Below are 21251 nucleotides of genomic sequence, written 5' to 3'. Positions count from 1 at the left end.
TCTATTGTCAGGGAAACGGGAAACATAATGCGCAAAAAGGATAGGTCAAATAGGACCAGGTTATGTCTCCAAGGGGCAAAGGTTGATGACGTTGTAGAGCGGATATCATCTTTTAAGGGCACAAAAGGTGATATAGTTGTACACGTTGGCACTAATGATATCAAGAGTAGGAGACTGGCAGAATTACTTAACAAGAGCAGGTCACTGTTCAAAAAAAGCCATGAATTAGAGTTGAATTTGAAAGTGTCTGCAATTCTGCCCAGACACGATAGGAGGGAGTATATGATGAGAGCCTTGTCGATCAATTCGGCCCTGGAAAGATTGTGCAAGGCTCAACGGATAGAATTTTTTTTCAGCCTGGACTGTACTTGTTAACAGGAGGGATTGCTTCTACAGGGATGGGATACACTTAAATAGAAAGGGTGCAAGAATATTTGCTGATGCTATCGAGGCAGTGTTAGATGGGTCGGAAAACTGATAGCTTGGGGGGGTACAAGGACTAATAGTTTAAAAGTAGCCGTAGGCAGAGGTGAAGGTGATTCTTGCACAACTTCTATTAGAATAAGTAGCGACCTGGAGCGAGGGGTGTTGGGGGTTTCAGGGACGGGTGGCAGTCATCGTGAAACAGGTGGGTATATGGGATGTGTTAGAGTAATTAAGAATAAGAACAGGTGCATGTATACCAATGCTAGAAGTATAGTAAATAAATTTGATGAATTTGAAGTGTTGGTCAAGACATCAAGAGTAGAAAACTTGCTTCTTGCCCTAATGGTAGTCGAGCATTCTGTTCTCTTGCCAAAGCTATTGGCCGCAACTTTTGCCCATTTCGGCTCCCACCTCTGTCCAAACCAGATGGTTCTGTTGTCACTTCAACCAAGGATAAAGCTGACTTGCTAGCATTCCACTTTTCTTCCAACTCATGTATTAATGGTCTCGGTAAAACACTTCCCATCATTCCCAACATGCTCCATTCAAAGCCTCATGTGGTCTTCCATCAAAAGGATGTCAGAAGGATTTTGACGAATCTTGATGCTAAAAAAAGCTGCAGGTCCCGATGGTATTTCTCCATTTGTTCTCAGAACCTGTGCTCCTGAACTTACTCATGTTCTTTGCCGCCTTTTTTCACTTTCTTATTCCAAAGGTGTTTTTCCTTCTGCTTCGAAATTTGCTCATATCCAGTTCCTAAAAAGGATGACAAATACCTGCCATCCAATTATCGTCCCATTGCAATTACTTCTAGTCTTTCTAAAGTAATGGAGAAATCAATTAACCGCCAACTGTTAAACTACCTAGAAACCTTCCGTCTGATGAACGATCGCCAGTATGGATTCTATCCGTGTCGATCTACCTGTGATATTCTGGCTTATGGACTAATTTTATGGACTAATTCAATGGAAAGGTTCGGTGAAACACAAGCAGTTGCTCTTGATATCTCAAAGGGTTTTGATCGTTTTTGGCATTAATGTCTTCTAAACTAGCTTTCATTTTATGGTTTTCCAACTGTTTTTTTGTAATTGGTTATCTAGTTTTTTCTCTGATCGCTCTCTGTCTTCTAACTTCTCCACTAATGCCGGTGTCCCGCAGGGTTCAGTTCTTTTCCCTCACTCTTTTCCTCTTTTATATTAATGATCTTGTTCCATTGACTGGAAATCCTATCCATAGTTTTGCCGATGATAGCACATTGCATTCAACTTTCCATTTTTAAGAAACCTTGTCCCTGCTCAATCAGCTTCAACTTCTCGAAAATCTGCTACCAATTCCTTAAATGCCGATCTTCAGGTAATTCTCCAGTGGGGCAAAGACAACTTGGTTGATTTGAACCCTTCTAAAACTTAGTCTTGTCTTATATCTCGCAAAAAAGGATCCTTCTGCTCCTATGCTTATCTTTAGTGACACTCCGATTTCAAACAGCTTTTCTTCCAAACAGCTTCTCCCTCTGTATAAATCGCAAATCCGCCCTGCCATGGAATATTGTTCCCACATCTGGGGTGGTGCCCCCAAAACCTTTCTCAGGCTTCTTGATTCCATTCAGAAGAGGGCAGTTTGGTTAATTAATGATTCATCTTTAACAAAGTCTCTGCACTCGGTGTCTCCTAGACGTACTGTTTCTGCTGCATGCCTCTTCTACAGGTACTTCCATGGGCACTGTTCTTCTGAATTGGCTTCTATATTAACTCACAGAACCAACTTTTCATCTTCCTCGTTTATTCCTTCATACGTATTTCCTGAAAATTACAATCTACAGAAGTTCAAGTCCAATGTCAACAAATATCTTCTTTCGTCTTCTCAACCTCCAACTCAAGCACAGTACTAAGTACTATAAGTTCTAATACCTCTCGTGTTTGGGGTTTTCATAAAAAAAAAACAAGTTCGGAGCAGAGTTACTAGGGGTCCCTGCGAATAGCCCGATTTTACGAACTGAAGGTTTTGATGAAGTTTCCAAGGCTATACTAATTGTTGAGACAATTGAATTAATTCCACTCATTATACTGTATAACACATTATGTAATAAGGAGATTATAAATTTAAGTAAATAAGCAACAGCATTAATAAAATATAGGTTCACGGCAGTTCTCAAATCCAGCAACCAATCACAGGAGATTGACGTGACTTGTTTCCGGAAGAAGCAATGGCCGACTATTTGCTACTTAATTTATCGCTAACATTTGGCAACAACACTAAGAACCCCACATAGAGTTCTTGGAAGTGAGTAGAAATTATCTGGAAATAATAACAATTTGCCCAGTGTTCGAAAAGTACTGTTAATCAAACTAACAAGAAGCAGGAACAGTATTAACTGACACTATAAAAATCAATAGAAGACATACCACAGGCAGAACTACAGTTGGAGCGGCCATATATACAAAAAAACAACGAGGTAGCGTGTCTGTACAAAGCAAAATTAGAAAAACCTTAATAACTTCTCACTCCCTTAAAGTTTAGCCACAAAAATACATGCACCAACTAATATGGTGTCGACGACGCTACTTTAAAATCGCTAATTCTAAAAGTAATCCAGAATTTGAACGAACGTTTGAGGACTTATACAAACATAACATAACTATATAATTCGCCCGCAGGGATTATGTGTCCTCTTAAAAAGCATTTCAATTTCTGTGGTCTTAGAATATGGCGTACCTGCTTCTGATAGCCGGCAACTGATCATGGTTATGGGCACTGGAATAAAGAGCCTGTCCTCATTGTGTATGAGGCAGAGATCTGGGCATCTCCACTCCCTCGTGGGATAGCCTGCCTCCTCTCAGTTTTTTTATTAAGAAATCTATTTATTATTGTTTGCTCGCGTTTCTCGCTCATTTTGTATTTAATGAAATTTCTTCTTTTAATTTTTAAATACTGAAATTACGTAAATTTAAATTTATATATTTAATCCCTTAATAATTAATTTTTACCTTAGAAGAAACAGTAATAAATAAATTAATTAATCTAAATATTAGAGATCGGTCATAAACTCGCGTGTACGTATTATATATATAATACATATATGAATGACAAAACAAATCCTGTATTCTCCAGAAGACTATATGATGGCGTCACATCGACTGAATCAATCAGACTTCAGACTCACGGTTCATAGAACAGCCAATTCTGGCGTTCAGCTGATGGCGAATCAAAATGAAGCGTTCGCACGCGTCACAGTATATCTCATTCGTTGGATCCCTTTATTTAACACATTGTACTTTAGTAAGAAATGTTTAAGTTTCATTGCGAAATTTATATTTTTGTTTTTAAATAAATTTTTAAAGACATCTATTCATTTTAAGGATTACTATTAATATATATTTTTAGTAGCAATGGGTAAAATAGATGTTTCTCCCTCCCCTTTGAATATGCCATCGTTTCATAATATTAGGTGTATAAATTTAATGATTTTCTATTATGACATTTGGAAAAAATACCGTTCCGGTGCGTTCCGGCCCGAATACACCACTGGTTCTCGGGTTCCCGTGGGTTTGATGAATCCAAGTGCGACATTAGTTGGCAATATCCTTTATACGCCTTGTAAGGCGAACCCGTGGCCGGCCGAGAGAGAAATAAATAATCCCAATGTCCCGTCACTGGAATTTTCATCCGCTGTCCGGTGTCTCCCATTTATTGAATTGACGACAACTGTCAATTGTTTCATTCCTGAGCATGCGCAGACATTTTCCCCCTTAACATCCAACTATCAATCCCAACCTCTGAAACTATTCCGACAGTCACAGTTCAGCTTTCAAATACGACTAAAATTCGGAACTCCCGCTGGTCACCCCTTAGAGATCAAAATCTTTGGGTGAGCCAGCCAGGGCCCCCGCAATCTGAGGACTCTTCGATTAAAAACATATGCAGGTGCCATCGTGTCTGTTATGTAACTGTGAAGTTCCACAATTGCCTAATTAGGCAATTGTGTAACTGCGTGCACGTGTGTGCGGCATTTGTTAAGTCACTGTATTTCGTCGGTGAGGATGGATCTCAGGGTTTTCTTCCTGCTACAGATGCATGATTTGATCTCACCATGCCAGTATGGCTTCACCCGTGGACGGTCGTGTGAAGAAGCTCTTTTCGATCTGCTCTTACGTATTGATAGTTCTGAAGAAAAACTCGAATTGGCCATCTTCATAGACTTCGAGGGAGTCTTCGACACCGTTTGGTGGGACAGTGCCTTGGCACGCCTTCGAGCTGCCGCTTGCCCCAGGCAATTATACAGACTCTTCCAGAATTATTTTTGCGACCGAGCAGTTATCCTCAAATCAAAATTCCACCAAGTCACCAGATCAGTAATTCGAGGTTATCGCCAAAGGTCAGTCCTGGGACCCCTCATTTGGAATATAGTCCTCCAAGACTGGCTCTCCAGCACCTTCAGGAATGCGAAAATTGTGGCCTTCGCTGATGATCTCACAGTGGTGGTGTCAGGGCCAGTAGCGTAGCTACAGTTTTTCGGGCCGGAGGCAAAGATCATGTTCGGTCCCCTACTTAATTAATGAAAATTGCAAAAAGAAAAGACAGCCAAAGGCGCCGGGCCCGGAGGCAATTGTCTTGCCTGCCTACACGGTAGCTATGCCACTGGTCAGGGCATTCGCGGAAGGCCATAGAAGAAAACGCAAACCAGATCTTGGACGATCTCTCAACTTGGGCTGCACTAAATAAGTTGCATATCAACCTAATAAAAACTAAAATGATGGTATTCAAGAATAGACTAGATCTCAGGCGCCCACCGCAAATAAAGATATTTGCTGGTCAACTGCCAATCGTCACCAAAACCAAAGTACTTGGTGTGATTATTGAGCATAAACTGAGCTCCCACATTTTGTTCATCTAAGAAACAAACTCTCCCACATCTTGTTCATCTAAGAAATAAAGTTAAGAGATTCTCAGGAACCATCATACGCATCTCTAAAAATGATCGGGGACTCTCCAAAAGGTCCCTACGTAGTTGTAATAATGAGTTGTATTACAACGCAGTATTTTTACCAATTGTGACCTATGTAGCCGGAGCCTGGTTCCATCGGGTAACTCTCGTAAAGATGCGAGACAAGCTTGGAACCCTCCAGAGGTCAATGTTAATGGCAATCTGTCGAGTGTGTAGAGCGGTATCCACTGTTGCCATTCAAGTCTTCGCTGGATCTATGTGTCATCTTCCGTGGGTTGTACTTCCGAATTACGAGAAATATCCCAACAAGGATCCTCGACATTGAGGTTAACTGGATGCCGACCCCAAGGCTGAGATGACCCGCTGAGATGCTACAACGAGCTCTTCAACATTTGGCAAACTCGATGGGATAACTGAACATTGGGCATTGTCAAAAGAAGATTCCTACCCGATGTAACCTAGGCTGCTACTAAATGTATACAGTCTTGGTTCACCCCTTCACTAGAAACGGCATACCTAATTACCGGACACGGATCCATGAATTACACCGTCTGGGTCTCCTCCACATTAGAGATCTCTGCCATTGTGGAGCCAAAGAGAACTGGTGGCATGTAGAGAGAGAGAGAGATAATCTTTATTACCCTTCACGGCCATAAAGCCAGGGGCTTACAGTTTCCCAAACTTGGGAAAATTGAACAATTATTTACAAAAAGGTAATTTTACAAAGAAAACATATTATAATACAAAGGAGAGAACTCCTTAAGAGAGTTAAATCTGCTTGAGCTGGCTTAACATCGAGATAAGGCACCAGCTCAATCAGACAGGAACAGATGCAAGGTATACATCAGTCATTGCTGATTAGTCCTACTCGTCATAATTTTTTTCCGGTAAGTCCGGTCAGCAGCGAATTTGTTCAGGTCGGCGTCCAGTGCCCGGGTTTGCTTGAGCATCTGCTGAGGAAGGAACCTGTCCGAGAGATGGAGTCGTGCTGAATGCGAGTAGAGCTCGGGATTGGCCCTAAGGGCAGCAGGGGGGATCCTCCAGCCACAGGTATCCCAGAATGAAGGTGTTGCCATTATGCCTGTTATCATCTTGACTGTTGCTAGGAGGCGTTGGTCTTCGACTAAGGTGGGAAGCCGTGGAATTCCGAGAGAGTTGGCAAGCTGCGTGGTACGAATCTGAGCTGGAAGGTTGTGCTTCCTGTTGGCCCACTTTAGGAGCCAGAATTCTGTGGCAAAGAGTGGTTTCTTTATTGACGGTGCCGCTGACGCCCAAATTTCAGCAGCATAGAGTAAAGGTGGAAAGATAACTTTCCACCTGTTCGAGTGCATTACGTATGCTGATCTGAGACACAACCTTGTCAGCTGTACACAGATCTCTGGCGAGCATCTTGAGCTCTTCCTACAGAACCCTAACAACCTCCCTGCACTGCAAACCTACTCAGCTGAAGTCTTTCAGCGCAGACGAAGAATTAACAGGCCCCCAGTGGCCAACATCGAGGACCCAGCAGTGAACTGAAACCGATCATGTATTTTTTCTTTCTTCCCCCCCCCCCTCCTGTCCTGATACATGAGCTGGAGCTTGTTTCTGCGGCCGGCCTGTGTCTGTTTTTTTTTTTTTTTTTTTGTTTTTTTTAACCTTCCCATCCCTTCTTTTCTTTTTGCGTTCTTCAGAGTTGCTGTTACAAGTTTTTGTTATTATTATTATTATTTATTTTTTTTATTTTATTTATTTATTGGTTTTTTTTGGTTTATTTTATTTTGTTATTTTTTTATTTATTTATTTTTTTTATTATTATTATTTTTTTTTTTTTTACAACCTGCACCATGTAGCGTCTCTAAAGAGACCTGAGTCTCTTTTATTGGGACTGGCTCACCTTCCCGTGGTGTGGACGAGTACCCAGAATCATCAGTCCACGTGACTGATGCTTCTGGGTAGCCAAGCGGCCATAACAGAACAACAGAACAACACACACACAATACACACAAACCGACGTCACACACATCTGGCCCATTCGGAGTGGTACTGTTCTTCACAGAGATACGAGGCGGAGTTGAACAGAGGTTCTAGGAGCCGCCCCTTACAAAAACACATGGTCCACACCTGCTGGGAGGATGGAATTTGAAGGGGAAAAGTTTATTTAAGAAAGTATTCGGTGTCCACTTTTCTTTGGGGGTAAAGGGAGTTATAAAAATCTCGTACGAAAATTTTAAAGTTATTCAATGGGAGGCAGGGATGTCCTCCTCCCCCCCCCCCTGGTTCCCTCAGTTTCACATTTGGAGCTGCTAATATTTTTCCTAAGGAAGTAAATAATAAAAGCTTCAATCAGATCGGATATTTTCCCTCAATTTGGTGCGTTTGACATTTTGCACCCTCGGGGTCTGTTTGCTTTCTGCATCGGGGACTCGTGTAGTGGAGGAGGAGGAGGAAGGCGCATTTGTGAGGGAATTCCAGGAGGAATTTCAAAAGCCGTAATAATTGGAATTGACCGTTCGGGACTGCTTTTCTTTCTTCTCTGAGGTGGCCACGACGGGTCACCTGTAAGGCGTCTGGAGCACAAACAATGACGTAATGACGAGTTCTCGCCGCAAACCCCTCCTTTCGTTGTCCTTTAAATGAACGCTTGACCCAGAACGTGTCGACCTTTCAAACTGGAAATTTTGATTCCGCCGCTGGCTTCACGGCAAAAACGCGCCGGTTTAAGTTTAAAGTCAGAAGACGCCCGTGCACGCGCGAGTACACGTCTTTTGACCGTGACCGTCCCACAGCCGTCCAGAGTGAGCGATCTGCATCCTGGTGCGATCATGAGAACGGCGCGGCCCTTCGCTTTCGGTGTGTTTCGCGAGTGCGGAAATGGACCCGTGCAGGTGAGTAGGCGCACTTTTGTTTATTGTCGACTGAGAGGCGAAGGGCGGGTCGGTCAGATGGCAGTCGTTTCGTTGTCTTAACGGGACTTTCTCTCGTTCCTGTCGCAGAAGACTCTTCGCGAGACCTTTTCTGATCGCCGAATGTTCTTTTAATTTTCGACTCGGTTTCGGACTGCCAGTGCGCGCAACGAGGTTTCCACTCGACTCTGAATGCGTGGCAGCGTTCCACCGCAAATTTTCTTTTGCGCGAGACACCCACTAGAGCGGAGAAACGTATTTCCGATATTTGCGGGGAATTCCCTTAAATATTGCGATCAAAAAGAACCGACCAGAAGCTGACGTGAAAGTTTCATCGATAAAAATAGGAGAAGATTTGCCAGCAGCCATTGTCAAAACGCCGGTTTCAAAACAAAAAAATGCATTTTTCTTTCGTGTTTCTGGCACAAAATGCCAAAGGAAAAATGCTTCGTGAATGGTTGCGGGTTGGTTGTCGAGTTTCTGGCGCTTCAATAACTTGGGCCGTATATGTCCGCAAATGCGTGTGTTTGGTGACCTAGTTTGCTGTTTCCTGGATGAAAAACCCTTGTTTTCTGGAAGGGAAACCACGCTACTCTCGCCCGAGACCGACCATCTCCGCCACACTGAAAAAGGTTCATAAAATGCCATCGACGGGATTCGACCTCCGGTTTCTTCCACCTGGCGTGAGGAGGAGGCTATTCTACCAACTGCGCTATCCACGAGGGCTTGGCGGATGAGGCTCTTTCATAGCTTATGTTCGACCGTATGAACTTAATATGAACGCTGGGCTGAACGTACTGCACTTCTGACGGTCGTCTGTAACCGACCCTCAACCCGTCTTATGGAAATGGACAACGAGACAATCCCAGCGCGACAATCCCGTTATTAGCGCGCTGCCGATCCAATGATACAATTGTTACGTAATTATTCACGTGACTTGCAAGCCGATACGGAATACACCGCGTTCGTTTGATTCCCGTACAAAATAAACAAAAAGAAAATTTCGTTTCACTCGAAGATGTCCCCACCGGAGGCATCACGGAATGAATCACTTCTCCAAGCGCAGCATTCAAACAAAAATCGCACCGATGTTACTTTCCCCTCCCCTGTTCGGAACTCAGCCATTCCCCTTCCCCCGCTCATATTGTAGAATAAAAAGAGACGAAGAAGACTCGGTTTCGGACTGCGAAACCGAGTTCGCAACGGAGTGCAGATAAGGAAAGTGAAGTCTCACACCGAACTCTGCATGACTTGGGACGAGGGCCGGCCTCACTTTTCAGACACATTTCTCCACCATGAAATCAAACACCTTCTCGGCGATGTGTGAAATTCGAACTGACGAGGTTACTGCACGTCGATGTAGTCGGAGGATACGTCCAGCGGTGCCCACAACCTATTGTGATCACGTGTGGGCATCACCAATCTGGTCTGCTGCCTCGAGGTCAAAGATAAACAGATTCCTGGCAGTCGAGTAGTGGGTAATGCGATGGATTGGATGAACAGGGTTAGGGGCAACGCATTCAGCATCTGACCCCAGGGCTGTTTTACATACCGATCTAAATATCACTCCGTGGAGAGTTCGCATTGCATCCAGGAATATTCTTCTTCTTCTTTCTCAGATGCTTACCAGTGTGATCAACGGCCCAGACTTCGAGGACTTATTTATGTCTACTCCACGTGCTGGACGCAGTAATGAGAACCCCTACGTACCGTTGCATGCTATACTGTGCCAACGTATGCTGTCTGAAGATTTCTTCCCAAACAACCTTTTCAGTTGATTGGCCTGTGACCACCCTGTATTTGTGTACAAAAAATACACTCGGATGTTATGTATTTATTTGTACTTGTATTTTACGTACCGCATTTCTTCATTATTTGTGTAATTTATTATGTATATAACTGGAGTGCTCTATTTATGTACATAATAAGTCTTGAAGAGCAATCAAGAACAGTCTTGAACAACCGAGGACAACCGTAGTCACCCGAGAACAACTTCATCTGCCCTACACACTACAGTAATATAATAGCGTGCGTTCTCTGGTCGGTTTGTCTGCTTTGCTGGAAGAGAAATGGAGAAATGTCCATCTGAAGTTAAGAAAGATGTTCTTATACTTTTCTCTGCCCAATCACTTCCACTCGAGTCCGTTGCTGAAGGAAATCCTTTGAAGTGGCAGCAACTGTGAACGGGGTAATGGAAAAACTTGGTTGCACCGATGCGCATAAATTAGTATGGCAATCAAAGGGTGGTCCAGAACCGTGGTTAAGACCATATGCAGATGAAGCTACGAAGGCATTTGCAAAAATGGGCTCTAAAATATTGTTATGGTGGCCATCACATTTGCGAATGAACTCATTGAGATCCTGCACAAAATGGACGTGGAACGGGGACATGACTTGGCGAAAGAGACGGGTCTTTAAAATTTTAGACAGGTTCCAGCGTCGAATGATCATCCTGTTTTTATTGAGGGTTTGTCTGATATCGCGAAAGATCACCTGGAATCCGGTGTTCACCTCAATTAAAATTTCTTCGTCCTCTGTGTATAGCAAAGAAGATTTGTTGTGAAGCGAGAGAGTGGTTGAAAGAGCCGTGGCATAAATGAATGAACATCGAGCTGGACTGGACAAAATAAAAATCGATAAATGGGGACACCGCGGGTTCGTTTCTATGAACAGTACCGAAAGTAGCGGAGTCCGTGCAAGGGGCAGAAATGAGTCCGATGAGGGATCTGGATGAAAAGCATTTCCGGGTTAATTGGATAACACGAAGTGTCCTTAATCTGCGGAGATAACGATGCGGCCGGCTGGCTACGTGGTCTTCGTGCGAGGTTATCTGCATGCCCGGCGTCTTCTGATAACCGCACACGACGTTTCGGAGAGGGGCCCAATCAACCGATGAACTTTCTAAGTTCAAAAGTGTCGGCAGCTTCTCCGGTTACAAAGGCGTCTTCTCACGTACAAGCGTTTGTAACCGGAGCAGTTTCGGACAGGTTTAAACGCATTAAACGGGGTGTTTTGAAACTGCACTGGCAGCGGACAAATGTACGAGCGCATTCTACGACTAAAAATAAGAAAAACAGCTGCCACAAACGCGCGCGTCGTCTTCATTTCCGAGACATTAATCGCCAATTAGAAAATGGCCGCAACACGCTGACGTTCTAACTTATAAATATGACGGCGTGAAAAGAGCTTTAAACGGTTCAAAAGGGAGCGCGGGGTGTGTTCTGCCAGAAGAACCCTACAGTCGGTTTCTCAGTTGTAAGTCCTGCGGCGAAGTGCGTGTGGCAACGTGTGAATTATGTCGCTCTGAAGTTCCACAATTGCCTAAACGTACAGCGCGGCATTTGTTAATCTGGGTTCGAATCCCGTCAGTGAAAAGATAGTATTGTGGGTTTTGTTTCTACTTCGCGGCTGCTTTTTTCCCTCCAGTAAAGCTCGGTTTTTCATCCAGCAAACTGCAAATCCACGACGAACACACGCAGTTTGCAGACAGCCGACAACGAGCAATGCGCCTGTCCGATGCGCAACGAACCAATGAACTGTTGCCGCAATGTACGTCGCACATCTTAGATTGAAGTACAGCGTGCGGTGTAACGCTTTTTACTTCTCACGAGGCGCATATTTCTGCGTTTGATTTTATGCGCTCATTTCTTGGCTTTCTATTTTTGTTTATTTCTGTTTTTGGGTTTGCTTTTCGAAGGAATCCTCCCGGCTCGCTCCCGCTGGGCAGCGTTCTCAATGACGTCAAACAAATGCGAGAGAGAGAGAGAGAGAGAGAGAGAGAGCGCTACGTTCGTGTTCGAGACGGTCCAAGGTCTCATTTTGTTCTCACTCTCGCGGAAGATAATCCGAAGCGGCCGCCAAGGTCATCTACCACGTGATCCGCCAGTCGGGTGAAGTTTCGCAATTTTCGCGGCGCGAGTTGATAGAGACATTCTTTGTACGCATCCAACGGGAACGCTGTTAGTGGGGTGCAGACGCATCGTTTCGTCGTTTTCGCTGGGATCCGGAAGTGCGCCCGTCGAGAAAGAAGATAAAAAGTGCCGGAAGTCCCGGCCACAGATTACCCGCTTCCCCCCCTGCCGCTCACTTTCGCGTCGTTTGCTCCTCGCAGACGACGAGCGAAGGGCAAAAAATGCTCGGAAACATTTTAAAAATGCGTGCGCGCGCGTACAGTTGTTCCGGAGTTGTGATTCGTCTGCTGGGATAAGGGAAGTTGCCGGGACTGAGGAAAGTAGGAAAGTGCCAGTTCGCAGTTCGACCGCAGACGGAGTGCGACCTCTTTCTCGACTCTGCTCGTGTTTAAGGAGACGGGGCAGCGATGGCGTTCGAGGGAACTGCACACGTGGTATGTTTGTGTGAAATGAATTGAAAATGCTCTTTTTTGTACATTTATTGCACTTTGTGAACATCGCCTGTCTTTTATTCCCGCTCGTGTACGCTGTTGGCAAAGCGAGCGCGCCTTTTTGCACCGTTCGACTCGCGGCAGCTGCACGTGATGCACTCTTACCACGCGCTCCAATCTCCTGCGCGAGATCGTTTATCCGTCCAATCGGCGTCCGAAATGTTTTTGGTTTTTTACCGAATCGCATTTTTATTATTATTATTATTATTATTATTATTATTAAAATCCGTTTATTAAAAATAGCAAGTGTTTGCCTTCACCCCTTATACACAGCCAACCGGCTAGAAGGGTGTACAAAATGCAGAATTGCAACTATATACAATATAAGAAGGGTGTACAAAGAGCAAAAATTACAATTATTTACAGTATTTACAATATAAGAAGAGTGTACAAAAATGCACGAATACAATTATTTACAATATTTATACAAATTGTTTACAAATTCACTCACTGTCAAGATTATAGTTGAATTAAGCTGTGCGCTTCTGAGATGCTCTTCACTCTGTACTTCTTGCTTTCGGAGTATTTCACAGGGTGGTCTATTGTCAATGAATTGAAAAGGTTCACTGCGTTGTTTGGGAAGAAGTTCTTCAGACAGCACAGGTTGGATAGTGTAGAATGCAACGGTAGGTAGGGGTTGTCAATACTGCGCCCAGCACGTGGAGTAGAGATAAGTCCTCGAAGACTGGGGGCGTCAATCACACCGGTAAGCATCTGAGAAAGAAGAAGAATATTCCTGGATGCAATGTGAACTCTCCAGGGGGTGATATTTAAGTTGGTATATAACACAGCCCTGGAGATGGTGAAAGCATTGCCCGTGACCCTGTTCATCCATCGCATTACCCACTACTCGACTGCGAGGAATCTATTTATGTACGACGTCGGGGCAGAAGACCAGATTGGTGATGCATACAGTGCGATAGGTTGTAGGCACCGCTGGACGTATCCTCCGACTATATCTACGTTCAGTAACCCCGTCAGCTCTTAAAGCAACTGTAAACAAAATCTAAGCAACTGTAAACAAAATTTTTTTTTGTTTAATTGTATTTTCATCCCGAAAGTGCACCCGAATGGCAGGCAAGAGAGACAGAGAGATTATCTGAGACCCGGGGGGAGAGACGGGTTCAATAACGATTACGAACAAAGCTTCGCCTCAGCAGAATGCACATTGCACGAGCAATTGGTTCAGTTTCCCTTCAAGCAGTGCTCGACGCAAAAAACGTATTTAAAAGTGACGTCATTTCTGTATGCATTGTGGGATAGCGACAATATCAGACTAAGCGACTGTGCCTATTTGGAATCTGGAGAGAGACAGAGAGAGAGAGAGAGAGATTTGGGTGAAGTTTGACCTGAGGTTTTTGGTGAGCAAGCTTTGCATGCGACGTAATTGACACAAAGTGGTCTGCAATCAAATCGCAAAGGGGTGACGCAACATTGCGAGAGGTCTCTGCAAAGAATGCAAAGAAAGCAACAAAGACTTAGAGGAGTGGGGGTACTACCGCTGTAACAAGATCTACAAATCTTAGGCAGACGGACTGACAAGTGCCAAATGAAGTCTAACGATGACAAATGAAAGTGGACTGCAGATGGGTAATCCCAGAAAAACAAGGCAACCCTGTTTGTGGGGCAACACTTAGGGTAAAGGAGAATGAAAAAGACCTGGGGGTGGTTGTACAGGCAGATATGAAGTTCTCTGAGCAGTGCAGACGGGCTGCAAGAGTAGCTCATGGTGTCTTGTCAATGATATACAGGAATTTTTCCAGCAGGGATAAGGAGGTGATTATTCCCTTGTATAAGGCAATGGTCAGCACACACCTTGAGTACTGTATACAGGTCTGGAGGCCTCATTTCAAGAAGGATGTAGAGCTGCTGGAACGAGTACAGAGAAGGGCAACAAGATTAGTGAATGGAACAAAGGGGTGCTCTTACGAAGAAAGGCTTAAGTTGTGCAAGAATCGCACGGTGATGGGATCCTTGCACTTTCTTAGATTACGCACATTTGAGGGCATAACTTCGAATTGAGGAAGGATGGTTGCGGGATAGATGTGAGGAGGTTTGCCTTCAGTCAGTCGGTGGTTGGTTGTTGGAATAAACTTCCATCTGTTGTTGTTGTTGTTGTTCGAAGTGGGTGCTTTGAAAAAAATCAAGGAAAAAATAACTAAATTATTGGAGGGGAGGTTTTCCTTTTGGCTGATGCTGTCTAAGCTCTCTTCCTCTCGTCATTGCCGCTACTAATACACAAAGAATGTGGTCACAGATTCGCGAGTGGTTGTCGGTGTGCGGAGAAGCGCGTGATTCGAAGTGGAGGCGATTCTGCAACGAGGGGTCACATTTTGATGATTTCAATTCCATCCGGAAGGCCAAATGCGCCGCAATCAGATGATAACATTAGCCCAAAGCACGTTGCGGTCAGCAAGTTTCCCGCGGCTGTTTTCGACGATTCTTGACTTGCGAGCTGATTCCGCAGTGAACTTTGAACGCCTGGAACTAGCGACTTTCTCAAAGATTTCGCCGACATCAGCACGAGACAGACAAACGGCGATGTTTGTTTATGAGATGGAAGACGTTGGCTGTTGGACAGAGCGGCGCTTTAGCAGGGGGAAGATGCAACGAACTGGGGTGCGCGAGAGAAGAAGACCCTCAAATAGCAATAAAGGCGCCTCCGAAACCGGGAAAGACAAACTGAATGGCGCAAACAAACTCTAATTCAGAGTTTGTTTGTTTGTTTGTACTGCTCTGCCAACTGAAAGTCACCCCTTCTACTGACTATTCTTTTTTTTTTTCTAATCTCAGTTCTGCACTCTTTCGGGGTCCTATCCTGGAACTAAGAGCAGCCTTGGCTCACCTTTTCTTCTTTCTCACTCTGTGCAGGATAGATAACCACTCTCACATTTTTTTTTTTTTTTTTTCTTACTCTCTCTCTGCTGGCACCCCGACTTACATCTTCCTCTTCACTGTGGGATTACAAATATTTAATCATTCTGTAATTATTATTATTATTATTTATTTATTTTTTATTATTATTTATTCTGTAATTATTATTATTATTATTATTATTTATTTATTTTTTTTTGCATCACGGGAGATATATTTTGGTTTTGTTTTTAGTTTATTTACTTTTTTATTTATTATTTTTTATTTTATTTATTTATTTATTTTTTCCCTCTCTGGAGTGGGCCCCCAGAGAAATCTGGCCCACCTTTTGGCAACATCAGGTGGTTCAGAGTCTCCATTGGGACTGGCCCACCTTCCCGTGGTGTGGACGAGCCCCCCCCCCCCCCCCGTCGTGGTTTTTTGTAAAATATACACCAATCGTTTAAATTCCCTTTAGATATAAAAAATTTCTTTTTCATTTGTTAACATTTGGATTTTATCTAATTTTGCATTTGTGGCTGAACTGTTTTCAACTGAGTGCAGCCGCGGTAACTCTGATGTTGTGTGGTCACCATTCTGGAGCACAAAACGGGTCCCCTCCCCTCATTTTTTTCTGGATCCGCCACTGCGATGTTTCCATTGTTTATCGCTCTGAACGAACCTCTACAAAGTTTAAGAAACCTTTTATTTCTTCTTCATTCCTTCAATTGTTTTCGTTAATCGTGCCGAGTGGGGTTTCCCGAATTCCATCGCAAGTCCGGTCCAGTCCAGTCCACGTTGGCTTTTCAAAAAGTAAAAGCTCGTTTTCGTCGCCCGCTCTTTAATTCTTCCGTCGATTAAATTCCCGGCAATTAGGCCCAACCGTCCCCTTTTTGGCGGCCATCTACAACGCTCAGCCGACTCTTTGCGAGGTCACTTAATTATCCGCGGAGCTCCCCTTTTTAATCAATAATGCGCTCGTCCCGTCGGCGATGTCCACGTGCAGAAAAAAGAAAAGATAAATTATGTATTTTAACGAGCCGGAGAATTTTTCAGTTCTACGCCGGCCCTTCGTTGGAGTGAGCGATTTTATAATTTTTTCCTTCTGTCTGTTGCAAATTATTTCTGATAAGCGCGAAGTATTGTGGGAGAACTTTTCGGGGCTCATCAAAATTTAGGTTTCCTTCGCACTGGGCATTGAAGTCCAAACGCGAGTCTTCTTTCTCCTTTGCCTTCTCTGCCAGGCGTAAGAATTTATTTTAGGAAACCCTTCCGGAGGGAAGCGTTCCAGTGAGCGGGGAAGGGCAAGCGGTCTTTGTGGGTTCACCGACGAAAGCCCATCATGCAATTTCGCACGGACAGGAATGGTGGAATTCTTCTTGTAGAAACCACGGCAAACTTTCTTTGATCAACTGGAATTTCTGAGTTAGCTTCTGCTGCATTACCATCTCAGAGTTTCTGAAAACAAGAAAACAATGTATTATTAAATTAAATACAAGTTTGAAATGCGTAAAATACTCTTAAAGGATGTAATGTGGCTAAAAGGCGCGGTGATTTTCAGTTCAAAGATAGCCTGTTTCTTCTATTTCATCCTCGTTGCAAAGTCCATGATAAGCTGAAGTCCTTAGCTCGGTTCTTATTGCAATAACACTTCTTGAGTAGGTTTGCAATGCAGTAAAATTGTCACAGTTTTCAAACTATTGACATCCACATTGTTCTCCAATAAGTTTGGAGCCAGAGTGATTGTTTTTTGCTCTCTAAGTTGTGAGTACAATGGATAGTTCAGAAGAACGAGAATCCAAGTCTCTTTTTCTCAACATGTGCAAAACGGGTCACGCTCTACACTTCGCTCAAATAACTTAGTCCGGAGGGGCCCATGCCCTGTTAGCAGATACGAAGTTGTCATAGAAGGCCTAAACCATGAAATAACTCGAGGGCGTTGCTGAAAATTCCACTCGCGTGATGTAAAATAAATTTTCTGTGTATACTCCGGGACGACCAAACGAGTTCACAGAATATAAGAAACGGCACCGTATTCAGTAATCACGGGCTTGAACCCCGGTCACTCAAGGCACGTGTACGTATGCACTCGCGCGCCTGACCACTAGGCTACGGCGGCACTTTCTTGTTATCTGCCCAAAGTCACTGTCGTCCCATCTTTTTTGCCAAACACCAGTAAGTTCCTTCGGATCCTTTCCTTCTCTCTTTTGAAGTCATTAGCTGGGTCAGTTATAATTCCAAGCAAAGCCTTAGACCGTCCTCTTTTCCAGTATTAAGTCAAAAACCCGGGAAGGAATGTATAAATCAACAGGGATCGTACCGCCAAGTATTTTCATTGCGTTGTTGGAAATTGTCCACGAATTATTATCATCATCATCATCATCATCTGTTTATTCAATTTAAGTTCACTCTCTGAACAGCCAGTGGACGATGAGGGTGTACAAATATATATATTTTAACAGAAACCTGGCTTGGCCGAAATGAGAAGCATTTTCCCTATGCAGTGTCGGCTGGATATAATGTGATCTCTGCTCCCGACAAGACAAAAGGGGAGGTGGAGTGGGACTCTTCTACAAAACACCGCACATACTTGTTACTAAGAATTATAAAAGTCAGTCCACTAAGTTTGAAGGGCTAATTGTGGCATGCGAATTTAAATCTGCTCGCATTGATTTTGCAGTTATATACACCTCTCCAGGACCCGATGCTGAAACCGTCGACGAGATAACTAATTGGCTCATTCATGGGCTCCATCACTCAGCAAGGCATGTTATCTGTGGAGACTTTAACTTCTCCCCTCAACTTGTTCATCTTCAGTCCAGATTGCTAAATAACCTTCACCCATTAGGAATCCATCTGATTAATAATCTCCCGACCAGAGGTGATCACCATCTTGATCTTGTGCTATCATCGAGCAATTGTGAACTTGATTCTACAACAGAAATAGCTTTTCAATCTGATCACATGCCAATTTTAATTAACTTATATTTTCCGACTCCAAATTACAACGTCTCGACTCAGGTCCACACCAAGATAATAACGAGCCCAAAATTACTCAACATTGCTAAATGTCTAGAAGCAGCCACTGAAATTCCTAGGAATGCACTTGAGCAATGTGATAATCAACTTGCCTTAGACCTTTTAACTCGCTGGCTCATCACAATTTCTAATTATGCAGCCTCAAAGAAAATAAGGATCTCTGAACGTACGACAGGATGGTGGACTACTGAGCTGAGCAACAGTTTTAAGCTTAAACAGGAACTGTACAAACAGTGGAAAATGACAGGACTAGCTCCGGACCGAATTGCGTACTCCAAAGGACGAGCAAGCTTCAACCGCCTCAAGTCTCAAGCCATAAAACATCACATTGAAACCACACTTCATAAGGGCTGTCCATCATACCGACAGAAATCCTGTGAACTCCCTCCACAGTTTGATCCTGAAAGGTGGAAGGACTTTATTGCACGAGTTCAGCAAAACCAACTTGAGCCCAGTGATATTCCCATGTCTGATGATGTGCCCAGACATGCACTTGAAATCATTGAATTAACAAGACGAGACCTTTTATCTGCGATTAATAAGTTGCCTGCAACTGGTACAGCGGGAATCGACAAAGTACCACAATTTATCATTAAATGTTTGAGCCCATTTCTAAGTGATCCCCTCCTAATAATTTTCAATAGCATATTAAAAGGAGAATTTTTCCCTCCAATATGGAATTTATATTCTGTTAGGCCACTCCCAAAAGTTTCCCAGCCAACTGAAGCCAGGCACTTTAGACCCATCTCTCGTTCCTCGTGTCTATTGAAATTACTTGAAAAAACAGTACTGAAAACACTCACCATGCACATTCTCCCGCACAGGCCCCAGCAAATTCATTATTCGTTGCAAAACAGATCAACAGTTAGTAACCTGATTATGAATACTAATGCAATATCCTTGGATCATTTGATGAGAAAGAAGAAATGGCAATCACATATCTTGATCTACAAGCTGCGTTCATTATTATTATTATTATTATTATTATTATTATCTTTATTTTCTCCTAAGAGACACCCGCTTACAGCTATTAACCAGGGGGTGCACATTCATATATACAAATATAATTTATATACATAATTATCTATTTATAATTTATACAAATCAGTCTTTATAAATTATACAAATTATACAATGTCTAAATTATACATTTTCTAAATCATACATTGTCTGATTAATTATATTATACACATCATTGCCTTATTTTACATGACAGGCAGATAGAAAGAGAGCACAAGCATAATTTACAATTTTACAAGGAATTAGAGAATGTTCTCATCTACACCACTATTTACATCGAGTTCACAGAAAGAGAAGACGTCCAATATAAACATAACAGGAGCAAAAACAGTCCCGACCAGTTCATTTTCTTCATTTCCTGCATTCTCTTTTGTTTCCCTCTGTCGGCATCACTCAACATTTATAGACGGAGTAATGCGTTTTGAAACACTTCGGTCCTGTATCTCTTCTCTGCGCAAAGCCTTTCTGGGTCTGCTTGAAGATCGTTGAACATCTTAATGGTGTTCAAAGGAAAAAAACGCCGAAGGCTTTCCAGCTGTGTGAGCTCGCTACTGACTGGAAGGGATGTTGTTCTATTCGCCCACCTTTGCGTCATGCGGGGCGGAGTCAGCAGGTGGTCAGTTTTCGGCGAGTCGAGTCTCCCGGTCAGTAGTTTTGCAAGAGTGAGGATGTTCTTGGTGACAATAATGTGAGACCAAGGCGTGACATCCAAGTTGGCATATAAAATGGTTCTTGAGATTGTAAATGGCTGCGAAGTGATTCTGTTTAACCATCTCAGCATCCAGTACTCTAAACCCAGGAAAGCCTCGATGATAGCAACTGGGGCAGAAGACCAAATCTGAGATGCGTAGAGAGGGATGGGGATTACGCATCTTAAAATATATTGTTTAACAAGGTCAGGGTTCCTGATACCTACTAGTTCTTGTCTGGAGGTCCATAGCGCTGCGTAAGTTTTCTTCTTTACATGTCCGAAATGCGGTGTGAAGTTTAGGTTTTCGTCCCATTTCAGACCAAGATCAATATGTGTCCTGACTTTTTTGACCACACTGCCATTCACGCGTATTGATATGTGGTTCTTTAATACCTTGTTGGTGAAAATCATTTGTGCTGTCTTGTGTTCGTTTAGTCGGAGCCCCATGCAATTAAGGTATTCTTGCAACTCGGCGATTTTGGAGTTTGCTTCGTTGTTGCGATGTAAAGATGTGTTTTGGTCATTCGAGGTGATAAAAAATTTCAAGTCGTCTGCATATACGACAAATTGCTTTTGACTTTGGTTCAGGAAGGGATGCAGTGCTGTTGCAAAGAGAGAAGCAGAGAGGACACCCCCTTGTGGGACTCCGCTGTTGACTTGGAAGGTCTCTTTGGAAGTTCCATTTATGGCAGTGATGTGTCTTTGTGTCTCAAAGAACTCGTTATTATAGCTAAGACGTGCCCAGTTATATGGAAATATTCCTCCAAGATGATAGTAATAGCCGAGATGGATATGCTGTCGAAAGCGGATGCAACGTCTAAGAAGACAATGTCTAATTGCTGTCTGAAGTCAAGGGAGTGTTGGATTCGAAATAGTCTCCATGAGATTGGTGGTAATAGATCTTTGTGGGATCACTGAATGAAGGTACTCCGGTCTATGCCCGAAGCAGTGATGGTTGATGGTGTTTAAGATGGATTTCTCAAATATCTTTTT

General features: G+C 43.3%; 1 protein-coding gene across 1 annotated transcript in view; it reads left to right on the top strand.

Annotated features, from left to right (window-relative positions):
* Positions 1-12379: 12379 nt before the first annotated feature.
* LOC150086328 (uncharacterized) overlaps positions 12380-21251 on the top strand; it is a 193285-nt gene continuing 184413 nt past the window's right edge. Inside the window, exon 1 of the mRNA XM_090372545.1 lies at positions 12380-12598. The gene's annotated coding sequence lies outside the window, so the exon portion shown is untranslated. The remainder of the gene's footprint in view (positions 12599-21251) is intronic.

This window comes from Mastigoproctus giganteus, chromosome 4 (genome assembly GCF_048544385.1).
Source record: "Mastigoproctus giganteus isolate SK-2022 chromosome 4, ASM4854438v1, whole genome shotgun sequence".
NCBI classification, from domain to species: Eukaryota; Metazoa; Arthropoda; class Arachnida; order Uropygi; family Thelyphonidae; genus Mastigoproctus; species Mastigoproctus giganteus.
This window is presented reverse-complemented; position numbering and strand designations above follow the sequence as displayed.